We start from the raw sequence: 12,291 nt of genomic DNA on the forward strand, positions 1-12,291 counted from the left end.
TCTAATTTCACTTTGCAGTCTAAAAGTGCATATATAATTATGCTGTTTTCTATGTGTCTCTAATGTTTCTTCTGATAAACTCTAAATGTGGTTCAGCATCCTGCTCTCTTCGGTTGAGAAAAATATAAATAGCAAAAGAGAGTAAACTAGTTACTAAGGTACCGTTTACATTTTACTTAATTGACAAGAATACATTAAGTTACTTGAATTAACCCCTTACATTTTATGTTTTCATTTAATCACTTAGATATTAGAAAGGAGAGAAGTATATATGTGTGTTGAAGTTATCATAAGGGCAAGCAGTATAAGATTAAACAATTTATTAATTTGGTTTAAAAATACAATACTTTCTGAAAGTTACTTGTTTCAGACACTGTGTTAGCCTCTGGAAAAACAAAGATGAATAGAAATGATGCTTACCTGGGGACTTCCCTGGTGACACATTGGTTAAGACCCCGTGCTCCCAATGCAGGGGGCCCGGGTTTAATCCCTGGTCAGGGAACTAGATCTCACATGCATGCTGCAACTAAGAGTTTGGCCACAACTAAGGAGCCCTCAAGCTGCAGCTAAGGAGCCCACTGCCACAACTAAGACCCAGCGCAACCAAATAAAGAAAGAAATATTAAAAAAAAAAAAGAAATGATGCTTACCTGGCTTTTAATGGGGCAAATGGGGATGGCATTTTGGAAAGGAATGGAAGACAAATTATTGCAAGGCAATGTGAGAAGGCCTATAATATTTATAGAAGCAAATTCAACATGTTGTGTGGTACTGGGGGATGAAGCAAGGGGCTGGTGGAAGAGGAGGAAAACCTTCTAAAATACATAACAATTAGTGAATTCTTATAGGGAGTAAGAAAGTGAAGGCCTATAAAGGAAGGACAGTCCATCTGTATCTCCCACATATCCCTGGAGAGGGAGAAGAGGTATGGCGTGCCATTGGCTTCAACTCTAGGTACGTGGAAAGCTGTGAATGCAGCCAGGCTATTATGAGTCTGTGGGCTAGAGTGAAGGCAACAAGGGCACAAGGAGGAAAAAACAGCTTGCTCTTTCTTATCATTCAGGATTCAGCTTCCCTGTGGGATGAGTGGCCTTCCCTCCCCACCCAGTACAATATCATACTGCTCTGTCACTACTCCCTGCCTTGGTCTATTCATAGTGAACATTATCCCTTGTTTAAGATGTTCATTGTTCACCCTCCTCACAAGACGGTAAGTTTCCAGAGAGCAGGGAGGTGTATTTCTAGCCCCTAGAATAATGCCTGGCATACAGCAGGCACTTGATAATAAACTGGAGGAATTAAATCAGCAAGAAAAGAGAAAGGAAAAGGATACAGGAGGACACGAAGAGTGGTCCACATAAAAAATGGACAGGAAAAGAGAATAACAATAAACCACTGTCTCAAATGTTCCCCATGCACCAATCCCCTCAGCTGCCCCAGAAGACATTCCCTACCAAAAACTTCAAAAAAAACACTTTGAAGCCACCAGGCCTGCCACATATTCTACATATTGCAAAAGCTTGTCAGGTTGAAAGCCAGAACATCAATTGCATTTTACATACATTGCTATTTCAACTGAAAAGTGAAAAAAATACATCCTTAATGGGGAATATTATAATTGAGGGCTCATTCAAATAAGTAGGTTTTTCAACATAAACTATTAATCTGTTCAATAATCATATCTGTTAGAAAGTAATGGAATACTATTGTGTGAACCACAAGTTCAAATTCCTATCCCGAGCACTTAAATTTTTTTCACAAACATCACTATATTAATCTGCCTTTTTTGCATTTACTGCTGTTATATTCAAAAATTCAATCTCTTAGACAAATGGCAATTCAAGAGCACAATTCAAGTGATATATATATTATTCCTTTTGACTACAAACGTATATTTGCCCATTCAGTTTTTCTTTTTCATTCAAATTTTGCAACAGCTGTTACATGATATATTTCTGAATACAAAATACACACTCTGCTTTCTCAACTACAATATACAGGAATTTCTACCACCTCTCATCTTCTCTGAAACACTTATAATATATTATAAATTTAAATTAAATCACACAGAAGTTATTTATGCTACTTTCTTTGACTTAACTTGAATATGTTAATTGTATTCAATGTATCTTGCAGGTTAAAAGTAAAATGTCACGAGCCTCATTATTTAAATTCCATAAAAGAAAACCATCTTTGCTGAAATATTTTGACATATACAAGGAAACACTGCACCTAGTGTTACTCATCAGCAAAAATTAAATATCTTTTGGTATTATAATTCCCTCAACATTTGGGGGATTCTTCCAGTTTTGGTACACTTTTTTTCTATTCCATCTTTAGATGTGTGAATCCTATAAAGAGATAAGATGAAATTAAAAGGAAAAAATTAGGAATGCTCTTGTTTATAAAGAATCCCCTTTGAACAATTTACAGATTCAATTCCAATAACAATCAAGTTTTTTTAGCTTGACAACCCAGCGACCACCAAAGACAGAGACCACAACAATGCTCATTACTCTTTAATGAGTTGACAGCTGAGTAAATTTCTTTAAGTGCACCCAAGTCCCATTCTCCGGGAAGAGATGATTATTGGTCACTGCTTAGTTTGTATGTTTTTACTGAAGCCAATATGCACACCACCGAAGAGAAGGGGCCAGCTGTGTGACCCTGACATGTCTTATAAACCTGGAAACTGTCACCCACTAAACAGGTCATTGTGAGGGCTAGATGTGGCAATACATATAAGAATGGCTTGAAAACTGTAAAATGCCATATACATGCAAGATTCATATTACTACCAGTAATGGCTAAAAACAAAAGTGAAGTCATTGATTTCTCTCTTTCCCTTCTATGGGAGATTTGAACCACAGGGGAAAAAAAACAGACTGAAAAATAAACCCAAATGGTCCCTTGCACCAGTGTCTGTATACAATACACACAGCAGTAAATGCACAGGAAGTAGATAGATACCATCTTCTCATGCCTGGGTTATTGTAATTGCCTCCTAACTTATCTCCCTGCTTCTGCCCTTGCCACCTTATAATCTGTTCTCAATACACAGCAATCATAGCAAGCCTTTGAAGCTAAAGTAGTCCATGTCACTGCCCTGCCTAACACCTCCTGCAGCTTCTCATTTGGGTCAGAGTAAAAAAAGCAAGAGTCCTTTCACTGGCATGCAAGGCCCTACAAAACCAGCCTCTTAGTCCCCTACCCCACACTGGCCCCTTGCTGTTCTTTACACAGCACGTTCCCACTTCAGGGTCTCCGTACTTGCTGTTTCCTCTGCCTAGAATATTGTCGCTCCTTGTAGCCAAGTGGTTTCCTCTCTTGATCACCTTCAGTCTCTGCTCAATTGTCACCTTCTCTGTGAGGTCTTCACTGACCTCCACATTTTAAATTGCAACCTCCCTGTGCTCCTTGCCTCCCTCACCTCCCTTTACTACTCCAAAATACTTAGCTTCATTACAGTATTTTAGTAACAGTGTTTAATCTCTGACTATAAGCTCTATGTGAGCAGGGGTTTTTGTGTATTTCGTTCACCATTATACCTCCAATAGCTAGCTCAGGACATAGCAGGACATCAGTAAATATTTGTTAAATTAATAGATACGCAACTTTCACATCATAAATATATGTGAGCCACCTGTAAACTACTACAATATTATAGCAAACTTTATTAAACTCAGGTTCAAGCCAAATGTTGCAAAAAGAAGGGGAAAAGATTATACAAATAATGCAGAAAGAAAATGAGGTTTTTCTCTTTTTAAAAATCATCACAAAGGAAAAACACCAAATCATGCCTAGTGAATCAATAAACTGATTAAACTCAGAAGAGTTCCAACATATTCATAAAATCTTTCATTTAACCAAATACTCAATGTAAAATGAAAGAACATATTTCAAGTCCATCTTTGACTAAAATTTTCAAAAATGAAAATGGGAACCATTTAAGGTCGAACACATTCAATAATTAAATTAATTATATATGCCTTTGATTCTCCTCTACATGGAATCAGAATTGTCACTAAAACAAGTAGGAGATACCAATACCTCTGCGTTTTGGTCCCACAAACACATAAACACATAAAAACAAAGTTTGTATTTTGGCCATTCTATTATAACAGCTTATTGGACAATCACAAATAGCTCAATGTAGGATCTGTTGCCAGAAAACGTGGGTCTCTGGGGGACAGGAATAGGATGCCACCTTGGTAGTTCTGAGCTCCACTCATCAGAATGTGAAGAAGCCAAACCTCTAGCTGCCTTTCAAGTATTGATGGCAAATGAATCAAATACTTAAAACAAAAAACTTATTTCTTCTAGGAAATCAAAATCTTGCAAACAAGATCTGGCAAAATTATGATTTTTACAGTAGCTGTTTCAGGATTAAGCTTATTGAATCCTGGTGTCTAACATACTTTTATGCCATTTTATTTAAATGGCCACATCAAAACAGAAAAGTAGAGCTTTCATTCATACGATGTTTGATCCTGACAATGCGTTCATTCCCTCTCCCAATATCCTGTAGCACTGATGATCTTTATACAACAAGCTTTTGTACTTTATTTCTTGTATGTCCATATTATTTCTACACAAGAGCTCCTTGAGGGTAGAAATCCTCAATTAATAAATAATTTGACAAGGATGAATCCCTGTTTATAATATCATCAAAGCAAAACAAGCTAAAATGTTTATAAATAATGGGAAGCAAAGCTGTAGGCACTGGCAGGATATAACGAGTGGGGCCTCTACATTCCCCCAACCAATAGCAGGTAAATAGGACTTCTGGAAAAGATATGATCCCTACAAAATTTGCCTTTAGAGTCCTCAGCTTCTCCTTTATTCACCTTCTCTCCTTCTTCTATAGTCCAATGCATTGATTACTATTTTGTTGTCACACTAATTGACATTTTCAGGTATTGACTAAAAATGAAGTTGCTCAATTTTTTCATAGACTTTTCTTTTAATCTTTCTAATAATACAGTTGATGAGACAGTATTACTTTCATTTTACAGATGAGGAACCAGTGGTCTAAGTGAAGTTATGTAACTTTAACTTGTTCAGTGACATAATGTCTCAGAGAAAAGGCTTAATCTCAGGACTGACTCAAAGCCTGTGTTCCTAGTTCCTTACCTGGTCTGTCTCCTGTTTGTCTAGAGTTGATTATGTGCCCAGCTGTGCAGTTTATACACTTTCATGTGAATGAGCTTCCCATGACTTATCGCTGCAACCAGTTCTTGCAAGGAAGCTGGTATCTATTTACAGAATAAAGGGCAGTATATAAGAATAAAAGAAAATGGGGATAATATTTGGGAAAAAGAGAACATGCAAGCCCCTGAAAATACACCAGACTAGCTTGGCCTTGTCCTAGGTGTGAGCATGGGTTAGTGCTGGGCCTGCATTGAGAGGATGCTAGCTCCAATAATATTTTAGTATTCTTGTTAGAAAGGAATTACTGTGTATCCCCCAAATAATTAACACAGCGATAGACACAAAGTAGAACTCAAATGCCAGGACACAGAAAAGTTTGGAAAGTTGTGATCGTGGCTAAATTTGATCATTTCCCAATTTTTCAAGCTACAGAGAACCACAAAAGAAGTAGAGGGAACAGCCTGAGACCATCTTTAAAGCCTGGGTTTCAATGGAATGTAGGACTCTGGTACCTCTGGTTACTAAGGTGATAAGATGAAAACATAGAGCATGTCACAGGAAAGGCAAATGGCTGGAGGAAGGTGAAGTGTGTATGACAGGGAGAGAGACAGAGAGTTCTAATTAAAAAATGATAATACCATAACAGAATGCCAAGAAATTCATTTAGCATCTTAACAAACTTTAAAAATTGTACAACATGAGCACAGCAGTTTTTTCTAGTTAAAGTAAATACTGTATGGGAAAAGAGTTATTATTGTTAGATATTTACTGTGTGCCAACAATGTTATCCAGGGAAATAACACAAACTACATCCACAGGGCTTAAAAATGGTATGAAATACAGTTGAATTATTCATAACATCACAATACAAACAATTACTCTTAGCTGTTGATAAATATATTTCTACTCCACACACATATATGTGCATGTTTGGGCAATTATAGGCATACCTTGTTTTACTGTGATTAGCGAATAATTTTTTACAAATTGAAAGTCTGTGGCAACCCTGCATCCAGCAAGTCTATCAGCACCATTTTTCCAACAGCATTTGCTTACTTCATGTCTCTGTGTCACATTTCAATAATTCTTGCAATATCTCAAACTTTTTCATTATTAATTATTATATTTGTTATGATGATCTATGATCAGTGATCTTTAACTTACTATTGCAAAAATATTACGACTCACTGACGAATCAGATGATGGTTAGCATATTTTAGCAATATAGTATTTTTAAATTATGTACATTTTTTAGACATAATGCTATTGCACACTTAACAGACTGCAGTAAAGTATAAACATATCTTTTGTATGCACTAGGAAACAAAAAAATTGGTGTGACTCCATTGATTGCGATATTCACTTTACTGTGGTGGTCTGGAACTGAATCTGCAGTATCTTTGAGGTATGCCTGTACTTATAAATAATTCAAGCTAATTTCCCAAAGATTTAATCCATGTTGAAATGTGTCCTTTAAAAAGCTGATGGCACACTTTGTAAAAAAGAGCTTAGTAATGAAGAGTCATGCTTAAAAAGATGTGCATATGAAACTACATTTTTCTTTCTCACATTATTTCTGCATTTCCTTTTTTGCGGTATGCGGGCCTCTCACTGTTGTGGCCTCTCCCGTTGCGGAGCACAGGCTCTGGACGCGCAGGCTCAGCAGCCATGGCTCACGGGCCCAGCCGCTCCGCGGCATGTGGGATCTTCCCGGACTGGGGCACGAATCCGTGTCCCCTGCATCAGCAGGAAGACTCTCAACCACTGCGCCACCAGGGAAGCCCTATTTCTGCATTTTTGAAACTGAATAATAAGCATGATATTTTTAACAAGATAATTTTCACTTTCTTTGCATATAATAAAAATGTCAGAATCTTAACTTTTCATGCCTACATGATGGATTACAAGGTTATAAAAATGTATTCAAAATAAAGGTTTTCATGAGGTTTACAATAAAATGACTAGGAGAAACGAAAACAAGATTAGAAGCCAAAAGAACTGGGTTCTAGTCCAGACTCTACTTCAAACTAGTTATGTGACCTTGATCTAACTGAAGAATATCAAACCTATGTCTTGCAACAGCCCAAATCCCAGAGCTGACATGGAAGTTGAAACTTATCCATCCCTGGGCTAGTAAGTTAACTGCTGTGAAGTTTGTATTCTGAACTATAAATCAAGAGAGTTGGCTTCTGAGTTACTGTGCAACCCTAAGACGCTCAGATACCCAAAAAGCCAGAGTCAGAGATCTAACATCTGTTAAAAGCACTGTTCCTACTAAATCTGTGAGACTCCTTTAACCACACACCCACATCTTTTTCAAAGCAAAAATGCTTAATTTGACATGTACTGTAATATTCTTAATTAACAGAAGAAGAATACCATTCAGTAATACAGACAACATAACAGGGAAAATAGACACGGGCCACATTCTTGGCAACCTAGGTATTTGATGGTGTCAAATAACCAGTTAGAATGTTGACTGACTAAGATGATTTAAATGCTCCTTATGATGTGAATCTGATTTCTAGTATTATCAAATCTCCTGTAAAGACCTCTACCACTCAAGCTTAATGATCAGGACTTTCTAGGGTATCTTCAATTCAGAGGAATTTCAGGTAATAGGAGAGTAACGGAGAAGAAGAGACAAGTAGTTATGAGTCTGTATCTAAAAATACCCGGAAAAAGTCAATAAAGCATAATAACGGTGGCCCAAGAACACATTTCAGTGCTGATGCTGACGTACCACACCTTGTATAAAGTACTGAGGTTCAGTACAGTGACAAATTAAGCCACAAGCCAGCAGATACTGCAGTTCTTCAACAGAAAGGTCTAGCCAATTGCTAAAAACTATCTCACTCTAATGACTTCAACCTTCCTGTAGTAAAAGACAAAGAAAGAATATATAAGATTATATTACTCTGGGCTTCCCTGGTGGCGCAGTGATTAAGAGTCTGCCTGCCAATGCAGGGAACACGGGTTCGAGCCCTGGTCCAGGAAGATCCCACATGCCGCGGAGCAACTAAGCCTGTGTGCCACAACTACTGAGCCTGTGCTCTAGAGTCCGTGAGCCACAACTACTGAGCCCACTAGCCACAACTACTGAAGCTTGGGCGCCTAAAGCCCGTGCTCCACAACAAGACAAGCCACTGCAATGAGAAGCCCGCACACCGCAACGAAGAGTAGCCTCTGCTAGCCGCAACTAGAGAAAGCCCGCACGGAGCAACAAAGACCCAGTGCAGCCAAAAATAAATTAATTAATTAAATTTTTTTTTAAAAAAAGAAAGAATGCCAGCCACACAACTATGACAGTCACACCAGTGCATGCCAGCTAGATCTAAGCCCTGGTTACAGATAGAAATATTTACCTAATAGATTGAAAGAAATTTATGTATATTGTTAGATTAGTTTAATATTGACCTAGTATAATTCCAGAGCCCAGAAAGAGGGACTAATCAATCCTTTCCAGGTTCTGAGATTTCTAAAGGTTATACGCACATGAACAGTCTGTATACATTTGAATAAAAGATAAGGTATATTCAGAATTATTTCTCACAAGTACAATTTTCTAAAAACAAAAAACTCCTATCTGCTAATTTGGGGCTCTTTAATTTAAAGACTACATATTAAAGATCCAAAAGGGGGCAGCTGTTTATATGAATATATTCTGAAATATATGTCCAAAATTTAGCTACTTTACATATTAAGTATAACCACTTAAAGATTAGTTTGTTTTTTTTTCATGAAATACAGAAACATCAGCCTAAATTGGAGTACCTGGAAAATGTTTTGTACGTATGACTCTTAGCTAAATTTGGAGTACCCAAGCTCTATCACAAGGATCTCATCTTCACATTACTAATAATTTACCATTACTGAGTGCTTAGCATGTGCTACGGTCTTTGAATTGTTATATATCATTGAGTCTTTAAAATAACTCTGTGAGGTATGAACTCCTCATTTGTAAATGCAGTTGATTTAGTCATATATTTATATTTTAAGCCTAGGTTGAGGGCCGTATCTACATTGGAGATTACATAGCTTCATTCACTTTTTTTTCTTTTAAATAAAAAGCAAACAAAGAAATGACCAACAATCAAACAATCAAGGCCACAGCTGAAGTCAGCATGTATTCAGCTCCAAACCCAACCATTTGCATTTCCATTTCCATTTACCACGAACTAGGGAACAAAATTTACTGAGCACTTTCCATATGCCAGACATTGTTAGACACGATTCAATCTCATGTAACCCTCACCACCACGCTAAGACAGGTATCTCTAGCCCCATTTAACGATGAGAAAACCGAAGCTCAGAGAGGCTAAGTAATTTACACTAGGTAGTCAGAGAGCAGGTAGTAAATCACAGCTCTGATACTGAAGTCAGTGTTCCCCAGGTTGTACTCCGTGGTTTCTACAGCACAGTCACAACTGATATTCAAAGTCATGACCAGATGCCATCAAGACAAGGTAAATGTAGAGTCAATAAAATACATCCAAGAAGTAAGGGAAATAAATAGAACATTAGAAAAAAATTGAGAACAGTTTCAAAAGAAAAAATTAAAATTAGTATGATGTAAAGTTTTACTATACAATAAACTTTGTTTTTCAAATCTAAATTATTCAGTGTAGTCTGAGTGGTTTTTACATTAAATTCATAGTAACCTTCAAAAGATACTGTAATTTATATTTTATATTCCATTGGAATCTTAGCTATAGAAAAGTATGCTTCATGAAAACAAACTTGGGATATTTCAAATTTATAGACATTTTCTAAAAGTAATAATATTTATTTAAAATGTTCATTATTCATATTAAGATATAATTTAAAATAAAAGGGAAAAAGAATTATAGAATATGATCAGGAATGTGTCATAAAACAAGTTTACTAATATTTTAACTTCTTTTATTTTCCAAGGATCATAATGTCTCAACATACTTATATTATCATCCCAGGGATTAACAGCTGGCTTGTTGAAAGAGGATAGAAAAGAGAAGAATAGAATGGTTCTTGACTTTTATTCCTTTTGTAATGAATTCCAACCAAACAACCTGCCTCAGAACATTTTAAATTATCAAGTGATATACTTAAACTGAAAATGTTTCTTAGCATACTTTTCTTTTAAAAGTAGTAAAAATTAGGGACATTAAAAGGAAAATTTTTCATGACTGGCTTAGAAAAGCATCTATATGTCACTGTCTTCTTAAATTCAGGTTACTCATCACATTCCTTCAATACCAACATCAAAGAAAAAAGATGAGGAGAAACTAATTTTAAGTATGTCAAGACAGAATACTTTCTGTTAAAGTCCTTGAATTTCCTAATCCAGCAGAGGAAAAGAGGTCTGAGGTCTGTGTTTTCCATTCCAAGAGTGTCAGTTACAGTGTAAAACCTGTCAAGGAGCATAGGATTACTAGCTAGAACATTTAGAAACAAATTTGTATCCTTAAAGATTGCAGTCCCAACAGAATGCTAATCCCATTACCTCAGGGAAAAGGCTTGAGGTTGACTCTTTAAATGGATTGTAAGTGGTAGGCAATCGCTGGTGCATCTCAAATATGTTCTCTAGAGAGGGCACATAGCATAGAGGGCATAGTGCCCTTCAAAGGTTTTTTTTCCTCTCAAAATTAAAAAAAAATAATAAAAACTTACACTTATAGAATCATATAAGCTCCTCTTGTTTTATACCAAATCCACCAACAAAACAATTTAATTATTAATTATGGTAAACTATAAACAATGAGAGGATCCTGGACTTCCATTCCTTCTTAGTCTCTTATATCAGAAAGCTAAAACAATACCTATAGAGGGACATTATTTGTTTAGGAAGAAAATTTCTCATTCTACATACAAACTTAGCTTAAAAGTTATTCTAATTTACAGGAAAGTGTGCAGTACCAAGTTTTCAAGTAAAAATACATACCTACTGGGATAGACTTTAAATAACCTTAAACAAAATTTTATGTCATTATATAGATTATAATAAATACATTCACAGAGATTTAGTAAAAATAATAGTGATAACAGCAACTAACATTTTTTGAGCTCCTACTCTGTAACAATCAATTTGCAAACATTGTATACTTATCCTCATTTCACGTTGTGGAAAATAAGGCTTTATTGGATTAGGTAATTTATCCAAAACTACAATGCCAGAAAGTGGTGGAGTCAGAATTCAAACCCAAGTTTTACAATGCACAAATAACTTGCATAAACAATCTCATATATGTCTCATAATTCTGTAATGTCTCATAATACTGTAATGCTAGAAAGCAGTATTATTCTCTTATGTACTCTTATTACCTGTGGTGAAATTGAGACTCAAAGAGGTTCCATGACTTGGCCAAGTTCACACAGCCTGTTCTCCTGGAGCTTGAACTCCAGGCCAGTGCCTCATAAATAAACATTAAATGGTCTTTCCAGCACAGAATGCTGACATTAAAATCTGGTATTCGACATGTGATCTCATACACAGGCAAACAGTAAATGGTCAGGTTCTTATGAAGATTGCTGTTGATTCTCTTCTGAGTCTGTTCTCCTGAACTATTAATAATATATTTGATTTGGATAATATTTAATTTCCCACCCAAAGCATAGATCTAAAACTTGCAATATTGAAGGAAAGATGACTTTATTAGAGAATCCGAAACCAACGGTACCTAGGGAGATACACTACCCAAAATTTCTTCTAAGGAGTTCAGTAAGGAAATGTTTGATTTTGAAAACAAAACTATTAGCCATTTAATGCGTATACTTGAAAATGGTTTAAATTAGATTCTTTCTCTTTCTGTTAACTTACACAAGAGGCTGACATGTTACAGGTTGGGAGCCTACAGGGCTGACACTGAGCACCGATGCTCAGGTACAAAAGGCACTTGCTCTCCAGCTGCCAAGTCTCTTGCATCTTAAGATACCCTCACAGGTCTGTCCTCAAATTGGGACCTATATCAGTAGTGGATGATTTCCTATTTCCTGACCATTCAGCATCCTGCAGGGTCTCTGGAAGTCTAATTAGGCATCTGGACATGGGTTTTTAGATCTAGCAACAATATGCTAACTACATGGGTTATAACACAAAAATGTTTGTTTAGAGAGAATCCTTATTCCAGAAAGTTTACATTTCGTAAAAAAAAAAAAAAAGGT

The 12,291-nt window shown here is 36.3% G+C and overlaps 1 protein-coding gene across 18 annotated transcripts in view; it reads right to left on the reverse strand.

Annotated features, from left to right (window-relative positions):
- PAM (peptidylglycine alpha-amidating monooxygenase) overlaps positions 1 to 12,291 on the reverse strand; it is a 280,689-nt gene that overhangs the window by 187,480 nt on the left and 80,918 nt on the right. Inside the window, exon 3 of one of the 18 annotated variants that reach the window (XM_060009086.1) lies at positions 5,134 to 5,255. The exons of the other annotated variants lie outside the window; for them this stretch is intronic. The gene's annotated coding sequence lies outside the window, so the exon portion shown is untranslated. The remainder of the gene's footprint in view (positions 1 to 5,133; positions 5,256 to 12,291) is intronic. 18 annotated transcript variants of the gene reach the window in all.

This window comes from Delphinus delphis, chromosome 3, assembly GCF_949987515.2.
Source record: "Delphinus delphis chromosome 3, mDelDel1.2, whole genome shotgun sequence".
Taxonomy (NCBI): Eukaryota; Metazoa; Chordata; class Mammalia; order Artiodactyla; family Delphinidae; genus Delphinus; species Delphinus delphis.